Source organism: Coturnix japonica, chromosome 4, assembly GCF_054131305.1.
Source record: "Coturnix japonica strain WE chromosome 4, WE-NBRP24, whole genome shotgun sequence".
In the NCBI taxonomy this organism is placed as follows: domain Eukaryota; kingdom Metazoa; phylum Chordata; class Aves; order Galliformes; family Phasianidae; genus Coturnix; species Coturnix japonica.
Window position 1 is genome coordinate 46,518,392 of NC_140666.1, and position 21,647 is coordinate 46,540,038.

The window sequence follows — 21,647 nt, forward strand, 5'->3', positions numbered from 1 at the left end:
CTGTCATTTTAGTCATCTCTCACCAAAAAAGAGTCATCACAGAGTGGACTACAATATTGGAAAGGGGCATCTCCATTAAATAGTGTAATCCTGAAACCATCAGGTTGTTTCTTTTCTTAATCTTTTTCATTCCTTATCTTCATTAATACGCTTAGTTACGTTTCTATTGTAGTTTTTCTAATAGTTAGGAAGCATGTAAAATATGCTAGTAGAAGAACTAATACATTTGTTCCAAGAATGGAAACCTCTGAACAGAACTAGACTGCAGGCATTATAAGTTATGTACTTAACGCATGCAAGAATTACTATATCAGAATTATGCAAAAGTACTTTAATGGACGACCAAAATAGATGCATCTTAAAGAGATTTCTATCCTATATGGCAAGAGAGAGGTCTTCTGCTGCTCTCTATAAAAACAGTAACTTTAAGTTGAGATTGAGCTTGAAGAGCCATTTCTCTTCAGTGGTTGAATCTGTACTTGAATTTAAAAAGTCATTGAGATTGGGGTTCAGAATTGGGGTGCAAGGAGAACCATGCCAAGTAAATTACATCAGATACTGAAAAATTGCTGTTCTAGGCAAAAGAAAGCTGAAGAAAGTTTTTTCTATGACCTGATCTTTTGACAACTATATTAATAAGAATGTCTAGTTCCAAGATTCATAAGTGGTTCACGCTATAACAAAATTTATCTGCTAGTTATTTCAGTTTTCCCAGTCCGTATGTATGCTATTTATCAAAAGCTAGACAGACAAGATGAGCCTTCTTACTAAGGAAGATGAAGTATTTCATTACAATTTCCATTATCATAGGAATAGAGGAGAATCATTCTGAACTGAAAACTATGTCAAAATATTTAAAACATATACAAATTATGGATGCTGAAATATTTAGCTCATTCATCCAATCCAAGTCCATTTTTAAAACTGATGATTTGGAATCTGCCTGTGGTTTTTAAATAACATGTTCTGTAAAGATATTCTCCATTTGCGCTTTGCTTTGTTTCAGCTACTCACCTATCTTCTCATTTCTTTTCAATGTCTTCTGGTACTACAGGTATCTCATATGTTTTTCTTGTACAGTATGACTGAAAAATTCCAAGTGTCTCATGATGTACAATAAGCAGACACTTATCAATAAAAATTGCCAGGATAAAATTATGTTTATAGACAAAGGTGGTTGAAGGTGAATACTCTGAACCATGAAGCTTACTGAAAAGGTGTAGATGGTTTATAAAACAAATTCACTATCTGAGGGAAATGAGTAGAGTTCTTACACTCATTCAGTCCTCAGTTCTTTTCTATGCATTTTGTAATTTTATTATTATTATTTTATTTTGTTTTATTTTTTATGTATATTCTGCTTACTTTGAGTACAGATATTTCTCGTGAGTGTAGTACTGATTATGGATCAGATATAGCATGTAGTTCCTTCAGTCTGGTATTGGGATTTGCGAGGGAAGGATGCACTGCTTTCAGACATGCAACTTCCAAAGTCTGCTGAGAAGACAGATTGTAGCAAGCAGCAGACTGTATGAGGGAGACACCTTAGGCAAGCATTCCAGCTCAGACAGAGATGAGAAAAGTGCCAAAAGCAAAATAATTTTTTTTTTATGTGAATTTTACTGCATCCATAATTGGAAAGGACTGCTAATCTGTGTTTTTCTTTATCATTTTATTTTCCCCTTAATCATCTCATTTCCACTCTGAAGAATCCCAAATTAAAGTCATACCAGTTACTTTTCTCTGAGTTTTCCCAGTATTTCTGTCTAGTTTCTGAGTTGTGTTTCATGCAGTATTCAGCACACCTGTGCATCATGCATTTCCATGACAACACAACAATCTTATCTATTTTGCTCTGCTTCTTATTGTTTCTTGTACTTTATTCATTTTTTCCATTGCTACAGAGCCTTGAACTAGTTGTAATGAAAACCCCAGGACACCACTACTGAGAAAACAGAGTTCATTGTTTTGTCTGTGAAATTCAGATTCATTTTTTCCATATGCATCACTTTATGTATATCTTCCTAATCTAATTTCTGCTGCCATTGTATGGTACAATTATTCAGTCTATTTTTCCCACCAAAATGCTTCATGGTTGACGACTATCCTCACTATCCTGAATTAACCTTGTGTTATGAAACTTCTTCCTTCACTTTCCCACTTGGGAATGAATATACTGAAGAAAGCAGGTGCTAGTACAGATCCTGAAGGATTCTTTGCTGAAAGATATTCATTGCTTTCTTATGTTTTTTGACTTTCAATTCATCCTTGAAGAATTTTCCACTTTAACATAGATCAGGAGGAACTTCACTGACTGCCTTACTAGTAGACAATTGCTTACCATTTTCCATACACTCATTCATAATCAGGAGATCTCAATATTCTGTTTTTTTCTAACTAACCTCAATAAAAGCTTATGATGAAACCAGTAGAGAAGTATTCTCCTCTGTTATCACAACTGATGCCAGTGAGAATTATACATAGTAAAACTAATGAAGATTTAGTTGCTCTTAAAATAACATAATTTATACCTGAGATATTCAGCCACGTGCAAGCATGTGGCAGTACAGCCCATATATGGTTCCATGCATTATTCTCCTTTTACAATATTCTATAGGATTCCAGCCAGGAAGTAACAAATGGAGCACACTTTCTCCAAGTCATTATATATCATAAAACATGACAGAATGCTGACCAAAATGATAAGTGTTCTACTTAATACATTTCATTTTGAGCTTAAAAGCAAAAAGATTTATTGGTAAAATTGTTGTCTTGCAAGTTGTGGAAGTTAAATTCATTCTCATTAATTCATTCAGTTCCTTGTGGAGTTTTAATATCTGCAGCTGAAAGGATGGACTCAGATTTTGCCCTCAGTTTACATTGCATTCCACTGTGTATTAGACTGAATTTAAAACATGAAAAACATAAGTAACATTATCGTACCTGGAAACAGAACACCTGTGGTATATGTTTTCATTTTAATGATGGCTGATTTTAAACACCATAACCAGAACAAGTTCATTCTTCTTGGTAAGGTTTGTATTTTCAGGACTGATTTATGGTAATTTTAATATTGTTATCTGTATCCCATCAGTAAATTCTTTTGGTTATCAGCTCTGCCCATGTTTTAGTAAGAGCTGTCTTGTGAAAGCAGCTCCTCCTTAGGACCTACTCTAGGAATAAAACTGTAATGCCAAGTTCATGATTTCTTAGTGTGTTGCTAGGGAAGTGATATTAGCAATATTAGAAATCAGCATTGCGGATTGTGCAGCAGTTGAATGTGATAGAAACTGAAAACACTGATGTGTTAGCAGAAGCAGATTTCATTTCAAGGCAAATATCATTGATATTTTGGAAAAACATTGAAGAAAAAGAGGACGGTGTATCAGAGGAAAGTAAGTACATTTAGATACTATCTTTAGCAATTGCAGTTTATCTTGTGGATGTCTAGAATATATAAACAATGATCACAATTGTCAGTGTTTTAAAGAAAATATATGAATGAAAATAAATGAATAAAAAATAAATATTCTTATAAGAAAAATGAGATGAGATATTACGTTTTATCTACTTTTTGCTTTTGTGATCATGTGCTTCTTTTTCTTCCTTTCCTTACATTTCATTTCCTTTCCTATATTTCTTTTTCTTTTTTTCTTTTGTTTTCATTTCAATTACCTGACAGGAAACACACTAAACAGAAGGCAGCAACCTAGTCCTGTTCTTTTTTAAATGTGATTATTCCACTGACAGTTAAAGGATGACTGGCTCTGTCTTGGGCCCTTATAAGCCTGTTAATGTTGAGTGATTATTGTATGGCCTTACAATAAATATACTTATGTGCAATTTAAGGTATAAACTGATCAGTTGAAGTTAGTTACGATGTGCTTAGATGTATCAATGTTGAAATACTGAAGAATGGATCAATAAAGTTATTACTAGATGGAAAATGTTATGAAAACATAACAGTGATGTACGATTAAAGAACAAAAATCATACACAAACACTAGTATGAGCTTTGGACAGGAAACACAAGCCTTTAGGCATAATTGACTGTGAATGGCAAAATGCAGCTGCTGCCTTCATTTGAATAGCCTAAGGAAGACAAGAGTGCAATCAAAATGTGCCCTAGCAATAAGCAATCATTTCACAGCTTTATCTGAGTAAAAAGCAACAGCAAGTTAGACCCTGAAGAGTACTAGACAGGATCCTGTGATGTGTTGCTGCCAGCCCAGTTGGAGGAGATACTCTGAATAAAGGAATATTCATGTGAAAAGGAAAGTTCCATATGGAATTAAACAGCTGCAGAACCTGCAATCTCTGCATGAAGGATAGCACACGTTTCCACTTCTGCAGCTGCCCCTCAGCCTCTTTTCAGTCGCTGAAACACCCATCTTTCTTCCCTTTTGGATTCTATTGAATGCTCCTCAACGGTAGCTCAGAACTCTTTGCATGTTCTGTGGCAATTGAATGCAATGCTAATAAAACCCTGGTTTATTTTGCAGATATGCCCACAAATATTTTTAATATTACTGACATCATATGAATCATTTTAGGTGAAGGTGAGTCAGTGTAAAATATAAAAATTAAGTATCATCAGAAGAGGACATTTTGTTGAGCTGGTTCAAGCTTTTCCTCCTTCGCATTTCTCTTCATTCAACATTCTTTCTTTTATTGCATTCCATAACTGACAGAAATGAAATCCAGAAATTCTGTGGAGAAAAGCAAGATAAGAACACTCAGCTGTTTGCAGCAGTGTATGTTGCTTCTCCATTAATTCCAAAGTGTATGTGCCCAGGTCTCAAGTGACTGCTAGGAATACAGAATTATTTCTTATCGTAAATCACTGTAAGCCAATCAATGCTCTGGGTACTCTGCTGTTTTCATGTCTTTTATTTGTGAAAATGGCAATTGCAAATGTTATAAACTATGGATGACCTAAGGAGCTACCAAGCTGTCAGTCTCACCTTTGTGCTGGTAAAGATCATGGAGCAGATCCTTCTAGAAGCTATGCTGAGGCACATGGAAGACAAGGAGTTGATACAGGAAAAACAGCATGGCTTTTACAAAGGGCAAACTTAAGTGCAAGACTGTGTACCTCAGTCATGGCAATGTTACCACTGATACAAAACAGGGGATATGAGGACGGAGTACAATACTGCCAGAAAGTACTTGGCATACTGGTAGATGGCAAGATTAACATGAGCCAGCAGTGCTCAAGGAGGTGATTCAGCCCCTCTGTTCTGGACTGGTGAGACCTCACCTGAAGTACTGCAGTCAGGTGTTGATTCTTCAGTACAGGAAGATAAGAGAAAGCTTCCAGTTGATCTTAGGGCAGCCTCTCAGTATCTAAAGGGGAGCTACAAGAAAGAGTGCGACGGACCCTTAAACAATGTCTGCTGTGATAGGAAAATGAGAAACAATTTAAAACTAAAAGAGGGGGGAATTAAGCTGGGTATAAGGAAAAAGTTTTTACAGTAATGGTGGTGAGGCACTGGCACAGGTTGCCCAGAGAGGTGGTGGATGCTCTGACCCTGGAGACATTCAGGTTCAGGCTAAAAAAGGCTCTGAGACACCTGACATAACTGTGGATGTTCGCTGCATGGGAACTGGACTAGATGACCTTGAAAGGTCCCTTCCACCTCCAAGGAGTCTATGATTCTATGATAAATTTTTGGAAAATGTATTGAGGAGGAGATACCCTATGGGTGCATAGCAAAAATCTTCATTGAAATGTTTAAATTAGAAAACATATTTTTACTGTATATCTGTCTAAACTTTGATGCAGGAAAAGAAAATAGTGGAAAAGATTAAAAAAGGCAATTTAATGGACTCAGAAACATTTGAACTTTTTTTGTAACTTTAGTCCTTTTTACATTGAATGGAATAAAATCATTTGAATGACAGGTCTCTGCCTCCCTTACTATTATTCTAACCTAGTTTATAAGATAGAAAAATTGCAGAATAAAACTAGACTTGAAGTAGACAAAACTGTAGTGCAATAAAAGCAATCGAGTAACCGCACTGCGGAATTGCTCTAATTAGAATTGTAGTAATTTAACCCATACACTGATAATTCATTCTCCCAATTCCTCTACAATCACTGGCTTATTTCTCAATGTGAGCAGTGAAATTATAAGATTTGTTAGCAACTGACACTACAAATAAAAAAAAAGTTTACTACAAAATAAGCATCATTCAGTCCAAAACCTTTCAAGAAGCTAATGCTTAGCACTGTGAATCTAGAGACTAAAACAACATTTGTAAGCTTTATTGCAGCTTGGGATTAATCTTGAAATCAGACCAGCAGCTGTCTTCCTTATATGATCTTGATCTGACTTTGTTTTCATGAGATTTCTTATCTGTAAACTGAATGTCAATTTTCTCTGCCTAACATGAATGTTTTGAGATTACATTCATTAATACCCTTTTGCATCTAAGGAGTGTGAAGTTCTTATAACAACAAAAGCTGTTAACAGTTAAAGCAGTGCAGTAGAATTACCAGGTCATGACCTGAACCAGCACCTGGTGAGAAGGCATGGCTAACCCAGGAAGCTCAGGTGCAAGCACTGCACCTAAGTAATCAGAAGGGCTGGAACCAGGATCTACCCCTCCTCACTCTCATTTAAAGGTTAGCAGCTGAAAAAGCAGCATTTCTTTGGCTAGAGATTACCTTTTCTTGAGCTGTTACAGATTGTTTGGGAGAGGGGGAAGGAAGAGGAGCTATTTTTCCTTTTTTATTATCGGCTATTGCCTTATAGTGCTTGTACCCTGTTCAAAAGCTCTGTTGCTGCTGTGTTTTGCTATACGAGCACGTACAACCTCAATTAAACAAATATTACCAGGGAGCATCACAAGTCAAACTGCTTAGTAAGATTTTGGATATGAAGTAAATGACGAGTCATGTTATGCCAGGACTGAGATTTAAGAAAAAGTTTCTTCTTGAAGAATGATGGTGAGTATTTAGGAAAACATTCTCTGTGTTGGTATTAGAAATCTTTCTTTTTCTAGATGCGGCTTTCTTTGAAGTTGTAAGGATTCTAGAGTGGCAAATTATTCAATATTAATTCTTACCTGGTGTTGCGTACTTGGGTAATCATTGTCTGTTTAGATGATGTGTTTTTTAAGTTCTTTTTTGATTGTACTTTATAAATGAAAGCATCTTTCATTTAAATCAGTTTACAAAGATATCGCCTCAATTTTTACGTATTTTGATAATGCATAATAGTTGAAATCTAACGAATTTTAATTGGTAACGCAGTGTCCATACCAGAGCAATTTTTAATAGGATTGAAAAGGTGCAGTTTATTCTGTCATATTCTAAATGAAGAGATACTGAGTTGGAGTAAGAAAATAATTGCATGAAAATGTAGATGCTTCTTTTACAGAACTTTTAAAGACTTTATAGGGGGAAAAAAATGTTAGATTTTGTTTCCTTATATTTCTTTAGATTTTTACATTCTCCAATGTGGTATCTATTCATAAATGTTAGAAGCTAAGATGCAAGTGTTGCCTTGTTGGACAGGGCAAAAATACTTGAAAGAAATCATTCATGGCCTCAGTGCTTTGAAAATATTTCTATGTAAGCACATTAATTCAAAACGTAATTTCACTTTTTTTCTGTATGCTTCATTATAAATGTGTTTTATAATAGCTTTACCAGAACATAGTTGGATTTTATCCTCAGTGTTTGCCACGTAGTAACAGTCTCAAGATACTGACTGACTCTAATTTTTCCCCTGTTACAGAGTAAAGCTTCCTCATCTACTTATCTTCCTTTGAAATTGCTTTGTTACTGTCCTTTCTTCTGGAAATACACACACAAATGCTTATGTCTTTTTGTTCTCCAGCATTTCAGTCTTTGAGATTTAATCAAATAGCAAGTAAGTTATTGTGGAATGTATGTTGTGTTGTATGTTTCCTAATTGATTGCTATTTCTGCATACTTATTATTCGTCCTATACTTATTACAGGTTTGGCTTTCTACTGCATAGTGCTGTATCTCTTTTATGCCAAAAATGATATCCCTTCATAACTTGCTGCTTCATGATAACCTTGGCTGATGCTGTATTTCGTAGAGGATGATTACTTGTCATAGTGCTGCTGGGAAGAATGTTTCCTGTGCTGAAGGACTGAGCTCAGTTGTATGTACAATGCATCTATATGAAAATGATAGCCTTTTGTTTTCCTTTTCCTTCTGTTCCTGATTCCCATGCTACAAACAGTTTTTATGAACTCTCCTTTGATTATTGGTTTTGTTCTTCAAGGTCCCAAAGCCAAACATGGAAACAACTACATGAGTGTTTGTTTTGCTGTTTTTTGAAGTAGCTTGTCCTTTTGAGAAATGAAATAAAGCACAGGCTTAGATGCCATTACAACAACACAAAATCAAGGTCAGCTTTGCTAGATTAAAGGTGATCTTTTAGTAGAATAGAAGAGTTGAGATGGAAGGAACCTTCAAAGACCACCTAGTCTAACTGTCCATGTTCTTCAGTGCTAACTGAAAGTTGCAGCAGATTTTTGAGGGCATTGTACAAATGCCTTTTGTGCCCTGACAGGCATGGAGCTTCACCCGCCTCTCTAAAAAGCCTATTTCAGTGTTTGACCACTGTCACAGTAAAGCAATTGTTCCTAATCTCTTCCCCTGGCATGGCTTTGTGCCATTCCCAACCTGCCACCTATTCAAAAGAAGCAGCGTGTGGAACTTCCCTCTGCACTTCCCTCTGCTTTACACTCCTCAGGGAGCTCTACAGAACAGCCAGGTAGCCTCTTGGCTGCCTCCAGACTGGGCAGTCTAAACATCCTTAGCCTCCCCTCACAGTACTTGTCTCCAGCCCTGTTACCAGTTTTGTGATTCTCCCCTGGATGTTTTCAAGGACCTTATTGTCCTTTTTGTGTTGTGGAGCCCAGAACAGCATAAGATACTGAAGGTTAGTCTTTGCCAAAACTAAATATAGCAGGTTAGATACTTTTTGATTAGTCAGTGAAAACCATGCACCACTTTTAGCTGGAGAATATATACATCAAAATCTGGGGGGTGGGAGTGGAACAGGGATGTTTCTGAAGACAAGCTTTTTTTTTTTTTTTTCTGTCTATGTGACCAGTTATTACACTCATGGTATGATCTGTGAATTGCCCTTCAGTTCAAGCAAGATCTATATTATGTCAGTTTATTTTGTAGTGGAAGTATTTTTTGCTTCTTTGTTTTAGAACTAGTAGGTGAAAGTGCTTTTTCCGGTTTCAGTTATATTTTCTTTCCTGCTACCTAACATATTACTACAATACAGGCAATGAAATTTAACGTGTTAATTGATATGGAATTTTAACCAAGTTTTGAATTTGATTGATAGTATGCTATTGAAATACAAAATATGACAATTTATACCTGTATATCCTGTTTACCTTATATATATTTCAAAGTTTTAGCTTTTTCAGATCAAGTAGAAATGGTTTGAATCGTGAGCAGTTAGCAGATGTCTTTTTATCAGACTAGAAGAAAATATGAAGCTATTTCAGTTAATTTGTGGGGGTTTGACCTTGGCTTAAATAGGAAAATCGTACTAGTTATATTTAGAAAAGGTAATAAATTGATTGAAAGGCTTAGGCTGTATCATTTATCTTACATCTTGACTTTAACAGTTAGGCTATGATTCTCATAAAAAAATGTCACTTTGGATTTTAAATCTATTTTTATCTTCTAGAACATCTCATCTGTCAATATTTGATTAGAGGTCCTCACTGCTTGAGACAGCTTTTCTCTATCAGATAGATAATCTGAAGCTCTGAGACCATCAATTGAAGTTTCATCTCTAGGATGGGGAAAAATAAAAAGCTAGGAGATAATTTTTGATTTCACTTCAACCTGTGACTTCTGCTTTGAGTTCGATTGCAAGTCAGAATCTTCTTGTCTTATCAAAGCGAAGAAAGACTTTTTTTCATAATTACTTTTTTTTTTTTTTCACCTAAGGTTAGACCAAAGTGCCCTTTCTTTCCTTTTTAACTCCACTACTCCCCAATCTATCACAGGTATTTCATATGTCTGAGAGGTGTTATAGATATGTTCCGGCTTTACACAGCAGGTGGCTGAGCACCACACAGATGTTCACTCGCTCTCTGCCTCCTGGTGGAGCAGGGGACAGAACTGGGGAGAAAAGCAGTAGAATTCGTGGGTTGAGGTAAAAACTTTTACCTGGATAGAGAATAGGAAAGGATAGTAGTTTTGACTGTACATGTATACATTAAATTATAATACAAGCACACGTAATTGCTAACCACTGCCCAGCTGGAACCCAAGCATTGGAAGGGAGAGATGAATTCTCACCCCCTTCAAAACTCCTTCTGCATGATGTTATGCAGTATGGAATATCACTTTGGCCAGCTGCTCTGGACCCTCACTGTACAACACTGCTTTGCAGCAGCTGTAAGCATTGGTTATCAGCAAAGTTTTCTCCTAGAACAAAAAGCATAGCATCATATCAGATATTCTGAAGAAAAACCCACCCCAATTCAAACTAAGACGATATACTGTATGGAATTTTCTGTTCAGGAGCATCTTTGATGTGATTTTCTTCAGTACAATAACTGTTCTGAAGACTAAGGCATAAAAAAGTGGCTACAACTTCAGTCTAAGACATTTAAAATCAGAAACAGAAAAATTGCTTGCTGTTTCTGAAGATCCTGAAACATCCTGTAGACCTATCTGTTCTAATTTCAAGTGGTTGTCTAATATGTTTGTAAACATGGGGTAAGGGTGAAGGGATTGAAAAATATTTCTAGCACCTTCTTATGAAAATAATGCATTTAATGCTTGTGTATGTTCAGCTTAGTTCATGAATCTGCAGTTGTTATTAAGAAACACAAGCAAGTTTTCCCTGCATACCAAGCCTGAGCACAGAAAATCTAGCATATGTGCTATAAATATAGGGGTAGATTTCTACCTTTAGTTATTCAAATGATTTTTATCAAAATAGATATATGTATCACTCAGTCTTGCTAGAATGTGTGATCCATACTTGGATTCCAGAGAAGGTAAATTCAGGGTCTAAGGCAGCAATGTACCCATTGATTATGCATAAACTGTTGTGTGTATTTATTTTAATATATACTATGTTGAAATTTGCCACTATTCTATGTTTGAACTTAGATTTAATATCAGTCAGAATTGCTGGTGAAAAGATAAATGAAAATGAGAACATTAAGTATAGACAAAGAAAATAACCAAACTTTTTGACTGAATGCCAGAATGGTAATGATAACAATGGTTATCAGCCAAAATAATGAGGGATGGAAATGTATACCCGAGAATGCAAGACTTGTAGGGTCAAATTTATTCACTCCAAGTATACTTGAAACTGAGTGCAAGCAATAAACATTTGCCAGAAATTGTAAGAAGGAGCACAGATCTGTAAACATTTGTGTTAACAGCTAACAATTTGCATACAATAGGCAATTAGGTAAATGCTGTTAAAGGATTCAATTTGAATGTATCTTTTGGGTTCCTAAATTTAGCACCAAGGTTTGAGAATTCATAAATGGTTTTAGTAATAGCTGCCCAAACAAAGGTATGTCAGAAATGCTAACAGTCATTAGTTAGTTGTTTCTAATTAAACTCTCCTTTTGGTTTCCAGTCTGATTGATTTCTGGATTTGTCACTTTTGTATTTTCCTCTTATATAACCATTTCTGAGGCAATTTCACAGTATGAGTACAGAGCTACTGTTTGCACACATACTAAAAATGCTGTCATCTCTCTTGACTGTAGGGTTTCCAGTGAAATGCAATATTTTCTCTACTTCAGGAAAACTGAAATTTCCTTGCTGGTTTCAATTTAGTTTCTTCAGCTCTGTCAAAGGGCTTGGAAAATAATCACTATCTTATAATGGCTATGAAGATTAGGCAACAGTTGTTGGCTCTAATCAAGCTTTGTGTTGAACCTGTGGATTTCTGAAGATCAAATCAGTTAGCTAGAAGAATGACCCCACTCCAAAAGTTGCCAGTGGAAGAGTGGCAAGTAATTTCCTGTTGAGTCATGAAATAACTTTTCATGGCAGTCCATTTTTTCCAGCTCCTTGGAGATGATGATTTTGGGTAAAATTATGAGTACAGTAGCAAGAAAATCTAAAAGCAGCAGGAGAAATAAAGAGAAACTGAAACCACAGAACTTCTACAGCTTTTCGAAAGAGAATTAAGAATCAACTCCAAAAATAATTTATTTTCATATTATGGGAAATATGCATTTTTGCTAACCAGTTTTTGTTGAAATCAAACTTAAGTCCTCTAGCGTGGAGGATTTCAATCTGAATGATTCTATTTTGACATACATACAGGCAATTAAAAGTATGCCTTAAAGGAAAAAAAAAATCCTAGGAAACACCTAGGGTGGTACTCACAATTCTAGCTTTCTAGTATTTGATGAGTGACAGACATTGAAAGGGTATTTTTGTAGCTCTCTTCATTCAGTGTGTTCTGAAACCCCTATTTGAACAGCCCAAAACCACAAAGTATTTTTTACAACATTGTTTGTCAGAATGGACGACTTTTGTTCTCTATGGGCTATGTTTAGAAATAACTCCACTGAAATGGCATTTTAATTGCATCTTATTCTTTCAGGCTTCCTTGTCCATCAGTTCAGTAACTGGAATTTTATTTTCTTATTTGATACTCTTAAGCCAGTCAAGCTTCTTTATAACTAACTCAGCTCAGTTGTTGCAGGCATTATTTGACAAATCCTCCTTTATCTATTTGTTTAAAACTTTGATCCTTCCATTAAGTTTTCTACTCAGTTTTTGAGTGAAGATGTGTATATGTGTGTGTATATGTGTATGTATGTGTACATGTTTCTGTATATGCACATAAATGCACAAGTATAGAGAGCAAAAGACATACACCAGAATGATTTTTTTTTTTTTTATTTCTGTGCTCAATAAGACATCTGTCATAGTTCAATACCTCTTTATAGATGACCGGATAGGGAATTTAACTTAACTATTTTTGCTTGCGTAGATATATTAAAAGAAAGATGGAAGTCTTGTTTGTTGCCAAAGAAAACTGGTTTAATTTAAAGATGAAGAACTACATCAGTTATGTCTGTAGATACCCATGGAGCCTAGTAAGAATTCTGAAGCTTTAACCATTCCTTGCTGTATAAAAGTTAAGTTACATTTTATAGGGGTTGAAGTTTCACTTCCACATCTGTGAAGGAGAATGTTAGATCAGAGACCTTGTAAAGGAGTAATCTGAACATATCTTTTAAAACAGAAAACCTGAGCTAAAATTACCATGTCTTTTGTACTGTAGATGTGTGTCTTATTTTTCAGTCTTATCTGAATATTCAGATTCCTGTACAGTTTTCTGCTGGATTTTTCTCTGGACTTCACATGATCATGAATTCACTATATATATATATATGATATAAATCAACATGTTTCTTAAATGCTAGTGCCAAAAAGAAGTATATTAATTCTAATTTAAACACCTCTGAAAAAAATATACAGTGAAAAGTATCTATGAAAAGTCATTTAATTATAAGTAGTCCTAAGTGTCCCAAATATATCAATGATTTTATGATTGAAAGGTTTTATACCTTCTTGTGCAGAATAATTTTTTTATACTTATTGCTTTAAACTTTTTTGTTATTTTTGGTGTTTATTGAGGGTTATTGTGAACTTCATCAAGTTATCTTTAACAACTAAAAACAAATATGTTTCTTAATGCTGAAACTTCCCTTTGTTTGGTGTGGCACTTTTGCTCTGTATGAATTCACACAGGACAACACATTCCACTTAAATTCAGTGAATTATAGTAGAGATGGAAAGTAGAACTGCAAGAAATGTTTGCATATGTTTTTGTTTGTACATATTCTTATTCCTCCAAACTTATAGAATAAATAAAGTAATATTTTTGCGTTAGTGGAAATAATTCCATACAAGCTTCATTGTTTACATCTTTAGATAGTTGCTATTATAGAAAATGTTAATTGTCTGTTCTTTAAACTGTTTCAAAGATGGTGAGAGCAGTACCTTTTTCAGTCTCTGCTGGCACAAATTCAAGAAATCAGTGTAACATTCCTGCTTTCAAAAGTAATAGCTGAAGTTCTGATGTTGTGACTGAAAGATGATGCAGGGTGTATAGAGGGAACAAAGGAATGACTAACTTTTTTTTATGCATGAGCTTCATTGTTTGCCTTGCTCTGCCTAATCCACTAAGTGTCATTCTTGACTCTTCTCTATTCACTTTTGTAGTTTAGTAATCTTTCCATTTTATCAGCAAAATCCATCCTTTCACCCATTATATCTAAATGCTTGTGGGCAACTTTTCCTTTATTTTTTTCTGTCTCAAGTTTGGATACTTGAAACACCATCTTCTCATACACTTGTCTATCTTTTCAGCTGTTTTTTTCCCAACATCTTATCTCTTGTCAAATCAAATCCAAGTCCTTTGTCACATTATCTAATACAGACTCTTGTCTCATGCATAAAACTAATAAATTCTTTTTCTACTTTGTTTTCTTGCTTCCCATTGCTGGCTTGTTATTTATTGCTACTACTTCTCTTTCTTTGATGTGCAGTCATAGATTTATTTATAAATATATAAATAATGTTTTGTATATTTACTTTGCATTATTTGTGTATGTGTATATGTCATTCAAAAATCTTTTATATTTATATAATCTAGGCCAAATTATGGCATAGAATTGTTCTAGATGTTCTCTGACTATACTAAAATTAAAGACAGCTTCACATAAGAGGTTTTTTTTTGCATATCTTCGTTATATGCACATAAAGTGAGACAAATACAAAGTTAATGGAACTGTGAACAAATAGGTGAAAGATGAACAATCTGAAGGTAGAATGCACTAGAACCATAGAGATGAATTCCACTGGTTCTTTGTATAGTCTACTGCTATCTTCCAAAGCATTGCTATTAAACATTTCCTAAGTTAAGGAATGATAAACATTCACTGTGCTTTAAAGCTGATATATGATCTATAAAACAGTGGAGTATGTGTAGAATGTGTGAATGTCACTTTAAGCTCTCTTTGGCTATGTGTGTCTTCTTACAGGGCTGTGGCCAAGGGATGAATGCCATCCACAGGTCCAGAGAAGAACACTTTGTGCTTTAATACTGATAAAGAATTATTTTGTATAATATTTTTTCATCTATCACGGTAAAATTTAAATTCTCCTAAGGGGAAATGGTAACTGGGAGTTGGTATTATTAGTGGGAAAACCTGTCTGTTTGTTACTGAGAGGTGTAATAATTATTTCATTGTCTTGCATATCTTCAAGCATATGTGTCTGTATGTCTTATGAGTCCTACTGCTTCATAGGAAGGTTGATCTCTTCTGTTTGGTGCATATAAGTGGATAAGCAGAAGAACCTCACTAATATCTTTGGCCTATAGTTTTACTGCTATAGACAGTGACAAGACTGAATATCTACCCTTTAACTTCAAGTGCATGTGTATTTCTTTGATCTGTAAATGCTTTCCAACAATTGAAGTATTTTGCTTTAGTGACAAAATTATTCTCACACTGCTTATTTTTATTTCCAAATCACTTTTTTATTGTACCGCTAATGATTTTTAATCTGAAGGTTTTTTTTTCAGTCTTTCTGTCAAAAACTAATTTCTGATTTATTTAATTAAAGTGAAAACATAAGTCTGAGAGAGAAGTTAATGAAGATTTTTAGTCTTACCTTTTCTCCTCTAGCTGTCACTATTTTGCTTGTCTGGTGTAATGGTAAACAAAACTGTGTGAAAGATGTTGTGATCACTTTTTTCTGAACCTATAAAAGATAAGCTGTCTTTGTATATCTGAGAGCGTGATTTTATATAGGATTAGCATGTGGTATTTAACACTGAGCAGTACTCTAGGCCTTACAGTTCTGTTAACTTCTCAGTTTAAGGCTTACCTTAAAATTTAGTCTGTACTTGAATGCTGTATCAATATGCATGGTGTAGAATGACCCCAGTAGGAGATTACTTTTGCATTAACAATGAAATTTTGTCAGCTTCATGATAAGTGGTAACATTATTTATATGCCAGTCCCTTTTGGAAAACTGGAGAGGCTTTAGACTCTGACATGCTGCCCTAAAAGTTTAATCAGGTATTCTGTGACATTCAATACTCCTTGTATAAATGTGTTAGTTTAATTTTTCATTAAAACTTTTCAAAATGAAACAGAATCTGGTTTTGGGGAAGAAACATCTCATGACTGAATGAAATGAATGCTATTAATATATTTCTTAATGAATATGGTGTAAGTGATCTAAAATCAACCATGATTCTCACTTTGCTGAGCACAAACTTCCCTGGTAAAAGTTTTGAATTGGAATGGAACTCTGAGGAGTGCTATGTGAAATTAATGATCATGAAGCAAAGGTTCTAACAGACTGTTAGTAGTCAGCTTCTGCCTCAAGTGAGACCAGGGAACTGATGCCATTCAGTCATTTGAACAGAAATTCTCTGATCAAATCTGATACATATCAATATATTAAAAGAGCTTAATGAGGTGACTTCCAGTGACTTCCTCATAGGTAGATTTTATTTTGGCTATGGAAAATATATATTGAATTTGAAATAAATGCAAGAGGAGCCAACAAAAATAATAGTTACTCATCTGTTCTCAGTGTTGAAGATTATTGGGTTATGAGTATTTCTAATCCAAGAAAGCTTTGATTCTACTTATTATCTTCCCTTTTTTGTATGTAGTGTTACTTTAGTTACCCTCTCTTAAGTCAGGAGAATTTAAGATCCCATGGAAAGTATTTTTAAAATATTTTTATGTCTTTTTTGGATTCACAGTGATACTCTTTTAGCACTTCTTCATTTTGTTTCTCCTATACATTTCACCTGCTAGAGTAATTATTTTTTTTTCCATCAACACTGATATTACTAAACTGGGCAATCTGTAATTTTGTATAATAGTTGATGTACTTGAAGTTCTCAATAACACATAAAAATAAGACTTTGACTTAAAGGAAAAAGAAAGACCTTTAATGATCATTCCAGGACAAAATTTATATGCTTCCATTTTTAGAAACAATGCTGAAAGCTGTTCAAAGCCCGGCATTTAAAACCAGAATGCTTGAAGACACTTCAGGCCAACTCAGAAAGTATTGTTACTTGCTGGATCCAATTTATAAAGCATTTCATGGGGGGAAAAAAAATAAAAAAAATCCTGCTAGAACAACTAAAATATTAAGAAAATATTAGAGGAATACTCTAACACCTTAACTAGCTCTGGATTGCAAAGCTGTTGGGCATGCTTTTATGCCATTTAAAGAAAACTGAAGTAGCAGAACATCTTTATTTTTTAGTGTTCCTTCCTAACTGAAAAGTGGAAAACTCAGAATCCTCTCCAGTCACATCAACATACGAAGCATTTCTTGCTCTATGTTTTTTTTGGTGTAATGCTGCATCCCAAGGCATGCACTGCAACACTTATACCATTGTGCTGTTGGGGGTGAACGAAGAGTAAGCTGAGGTTTATCTTCTGAAGTACTAGTTGCTTATTGAAACAAGCATCAGATGCTATGGAGCTTACATCACTTGTGTGTATCCAAGTCTTCTTGGAGAAGGTTAGTGCTTAACCTCCTACTCAAGAGATTTTGAAGTTTAAAAAATAAAAAAATAAAAATTCTAATTTCATTCCATGCTTTCCTGGTTCAGTAAGAATCATGTGATAGACATATGTTTAGATATGCTTTTTTTTTAGATTTAATATGCATTATAACTAAATAATACAGTTGTGAAAAAGAATGTAATTAAATACCTGGAACAGTAGGAAAACAAAATTCTTTTATAATGAAGAGAAAAATTTCTACTGAATGGTGAATGTGGGCTTTTTAAGGATATGAAAACACTTGTTACCAGAGTTTATCTTGCATAAAGTCTAGTCAGACACTAACTTGCTTAACAACGAGCACTGGTAGATGGAAATTTAATCTCAGTAATAATTCTTGCATCATAGGTAAGTAGTTGGTATATCAGGAACCTACTGAAGTGCTGGATTAGCCCAATGAGAGAATGGGAAAAAAAATTAAGAGCAGAAAAATAGATATGTATCTAATCTCTCAAAGTTTTAGAACTCCTTTTCTTATGACTGAAGCCTTAAATTTAGTCATAAATACACTCATTTTCTTTATGGTACAGAGGAGATTTATGGAAATTATGCTATAAGAATTGTAGAAAATAAGAGCTACATAATTTATTTCTTTTCCCCTAAAATTTCCTGCTTTCCTTCTGTGACTGCTTTTTTTTTTTTTTTTTTTTTTGACTGAGTTTTTGATTCTGACTACAAAAGCAGTTAGCATTTAGCTAAAGCCATACATGGCTTTTCATTCAATCTAATTTGTGACAGGAAATCACAATTAAGTGCAAGATGAGAAGATTTAAGTGTAGGTGTTGAAGATATTATAGTCCTAAGTATAATTTGGGGGTATTAAGAGAAAGCATAGTTAATTTAAGTTCCTTCTCTCTCTTTCAGTACTTCCAATATTGTTTCTGTGTTAGATGTGTCATATTCCAGGAAAATGTTTTATTTCCAGGCAAAACCAAAGAGGCAGTCATACAAGCAGTGTAGTTCTTGGTATGGTCTCCTCTGGGAGCAGTGGAGAAGCTTGACTACGGGCAATGTAGTATTTAGTATCCAAATCTATCTTTTTTATTTCACTTGAAATATCTAAGTTGTATTAACTGTAGTACTCCTGGGCATATGGGCTTTGGTTGGTATTTTTGATAAGTTAGAAGTCAAAACAAACAAACAAAAAACAGACAGGCTGATATGAATCAATCTACTCACTGTCCAAAGGCAGCAAACTCATGGGCCTCCTAATAGAGGAAGAAAATAATTAGGGATACAAATTGATCCCACTAAAATTGTGAGTAGCAGCAGGCAAAGAGGAGTCTGGAAAAAGTCCAGTGAGAAATTGCATGGAAATGCACAGAGACATATTTTAAATTAAAACTTTCAGTGATTTAGTCTGTATGTTTAGTAAACATCAGGAAAAAAAAAAGTAGCACTTACACTTTACACATTATACAGAGTAGGAACAGCAGGAAAAAAAAACAAACAGAGATGACCTGGAGGAATTATACTGTAGTATACAAAGGAATGGTAATTGTCCTAAAGACTGTATGGTGATGTGGGATAGACCATGGCCTCAGTACTTTCTGCAGCCATTTGATAAAGTCATCATGGCTATTAATAGTATTAATAGCTCAGCAGAAAAACTGAAAAAATCTTTGTGTTGAGAAAGCCTTCCAAGTGGAGAGAAGCCTCAGGGTGTGAGAAATTAAAAACAGGTGACAAAATGTGAAGTTTCCTAAGGTGTCCTTTATGGTAGAATGATTCCTAACCTCAAAGTGAAAATGACATTAATTGACTAATGTGTCACAGAAAGTACTTCTTTTTGTGTTTTATACTCAGCATTGTTTAGTTCATGGTTTGTTTGTGCAACAAACAATATATATAATATATATATATATATATATATATATATATATATATATATATATATATATATAAAAGTTACTGTTATGGGTATTTTGTAATTTTAATGATGTTTTAATATCATCGAATCTCATTACAGCAATCTGCTTATTCATTTTTTGCTGATAAGTAAATAAGAATGCCAGCTGTTTCCATTGAATTACTAAGTCCATGGATTACTAAAGACAAAATTAATATAGTCATATTTCCTTTTTTTTGTATTCAGTAGAACTTATTTGCTCCAGTCAGGACTAGGACTTCATTATAACAGATAATGTAAAAACATAAAATATAAGATATTTACCATATAAAAATATACTGTTATTGTTTAGTTTAATATTGAAACAAGCAGAGTGTGACACTTCAAATAAAGTTCCAGGGAGAGAGGCCATGTTTAAATATTGTTGTCAAAGTTTAACTAATACAGTTTATATATTCATTCAGAACCTGTGTGAAAGATTACCAAATTGTATATGCACATTTGAAATTACAGTGAAAACTATTTAAGACAAACTTCATTTTTTGTTTTTTTAGTAACAGCCTGGATATGGAACAGCATTTTCATCTGAGGAATTGGGTAATAGAAGTAAAGCATTTCTCCCCACAAAAGAACAGTAGCACTATTTAATTTACAGCAAAAATGTTTACTTAATCAATTTATTGGTAGCAACATAGACGAAATTGAATGAAGCTGAAAAAAAATCCAGCATTTCATTACATACTGGAGAAAATAAGTACAGATACATTGCAATTCACTGAAATTCATCATTCTTTGAAATGTATTGCATACTGTAGGAAAGATAATTTATCTCTATATCCTACATTATTATCCTGTATGTCAAATAATATTTTAGTTTGTCTTAGTTTCTGCACTTCCAGATCTTAAATAGAAATTGTTTTCCTTAAAAAACAAACAACCAAAAACAATCGTATTGTTTGAATTAATATAATTACTATTATTATAAATTTTATCTTGCATGGTATTAATAAAATTTAATAGCCAAAGTTGAATATCCAGAACAGTAATGTTTTCATATTAATGTAAGGTATGTGGTTTAGTAGTATACTTACAAGAACAGTACCCAAAGGTGTTAGATAATTTAACGGGAATTCCAGTTTTTAGTGTTATATAACCTGTGGTTTGGTTACATGCTTTTTCTTAATTAACAAACAAATTAATGTAATTTTGTGGTGTCTATAATTGAATTTCAACACAGGGAATTGTAAGAAAAAGGCATATCATTCCATCTTCCTTGTATAAGCATACCATTTTACTTCTTATCATTTTGTAGGTTATGTTTGCACGAATGCTTACATTAGTATGTACCATTCCTCATGTTTATAACACGGTAAGAATATGTATTAAATATTTGAACCACACTAAAATTCTGTTGTGGGGACATAGTAGTAATTCCTGCAGTAGCTCATTCTAACAAGCTCTGCCTAATTCTAGGCAAATCACCAGTCAGGGCTCAAACAATGAACACACTACACTTGGGTTGCATTCAATTGCTTTGCAAGTTGAAGACAAGTATTGCAGGTTAACTTAAGTAAAATATGTAATGGATGAAAAGTGGTGGCTTCTGCAAACACTCGATATTCTTCCCTTTCTAACTTATAACTGATCCAGTTGTTCCTTACCCTTGATCATGATTCCTAGTCTCAAGTTATTGTCTGGAAGTTCACATATGATTTTTGTGCCATTTTGTCTAAGGAAGAAAGGGAAATGCAATCAGATAAAAAATTAAGTAGTCCTGTCTTTAATCATATTATCTAAATTCCATCCAAGTATTTAGATTCTTAATAATATATGTAGGACATAGGATGCCTAGATCAGAAATGTAAAGAGAGTATGATGAAGTTTATATTCTTTTAATCTGAAGCCCAGGGTGCACGTTTTCCACCTTGCTTAGCTGATTCAACATTCAACTGATGTATAGCATGGCTTTATTACAAAAAGTTATGTCACATTAACTAGGTTGTATTTCAACAGGCAAACACAAGACACTGTGTAATAGGTTCAGCTGCTCAGTGATGTGGTGATGATATCTCCTGTCTTATTATGGCTGCTTGGATGCTCCAAAGATCACTTTAAAGGTTTCTAAAACTGCATCTTTTGTAACAGATATGTGAAGGGATGTGCAAATCAAAGAGCTTC

General features: G+C 34.1%; 1 long non-coding RNA gene across 3 annotated transcripts in view; it reads left to right on the top strand.

Annotated features, from left to right (window-relative positions):
• The first annotated feature begins 3,226 nt into the window (after window positions 1–3,226).
• LOC107313326 (uncharacterized) overlaps window positions 3,227–21,647 on the top strand; it is a 39,586-nt gene continuing 21,165 nt past the window's right edge. For 2 of the 3 annotated variants that reach the window (XR_004307071.2, XR_014945334.1), the window contains exon 1: window positions 3,237–3,395. This is a non-coding gene — a long non-coding RNA (uncharacterized LOC107313326). Of the gene's footprint in view, window positions 3,396–21,647 lie in introns of all 3 variants that reach the window. The other variant, XR_014945333.1, reaches the window with a different exon arrangement.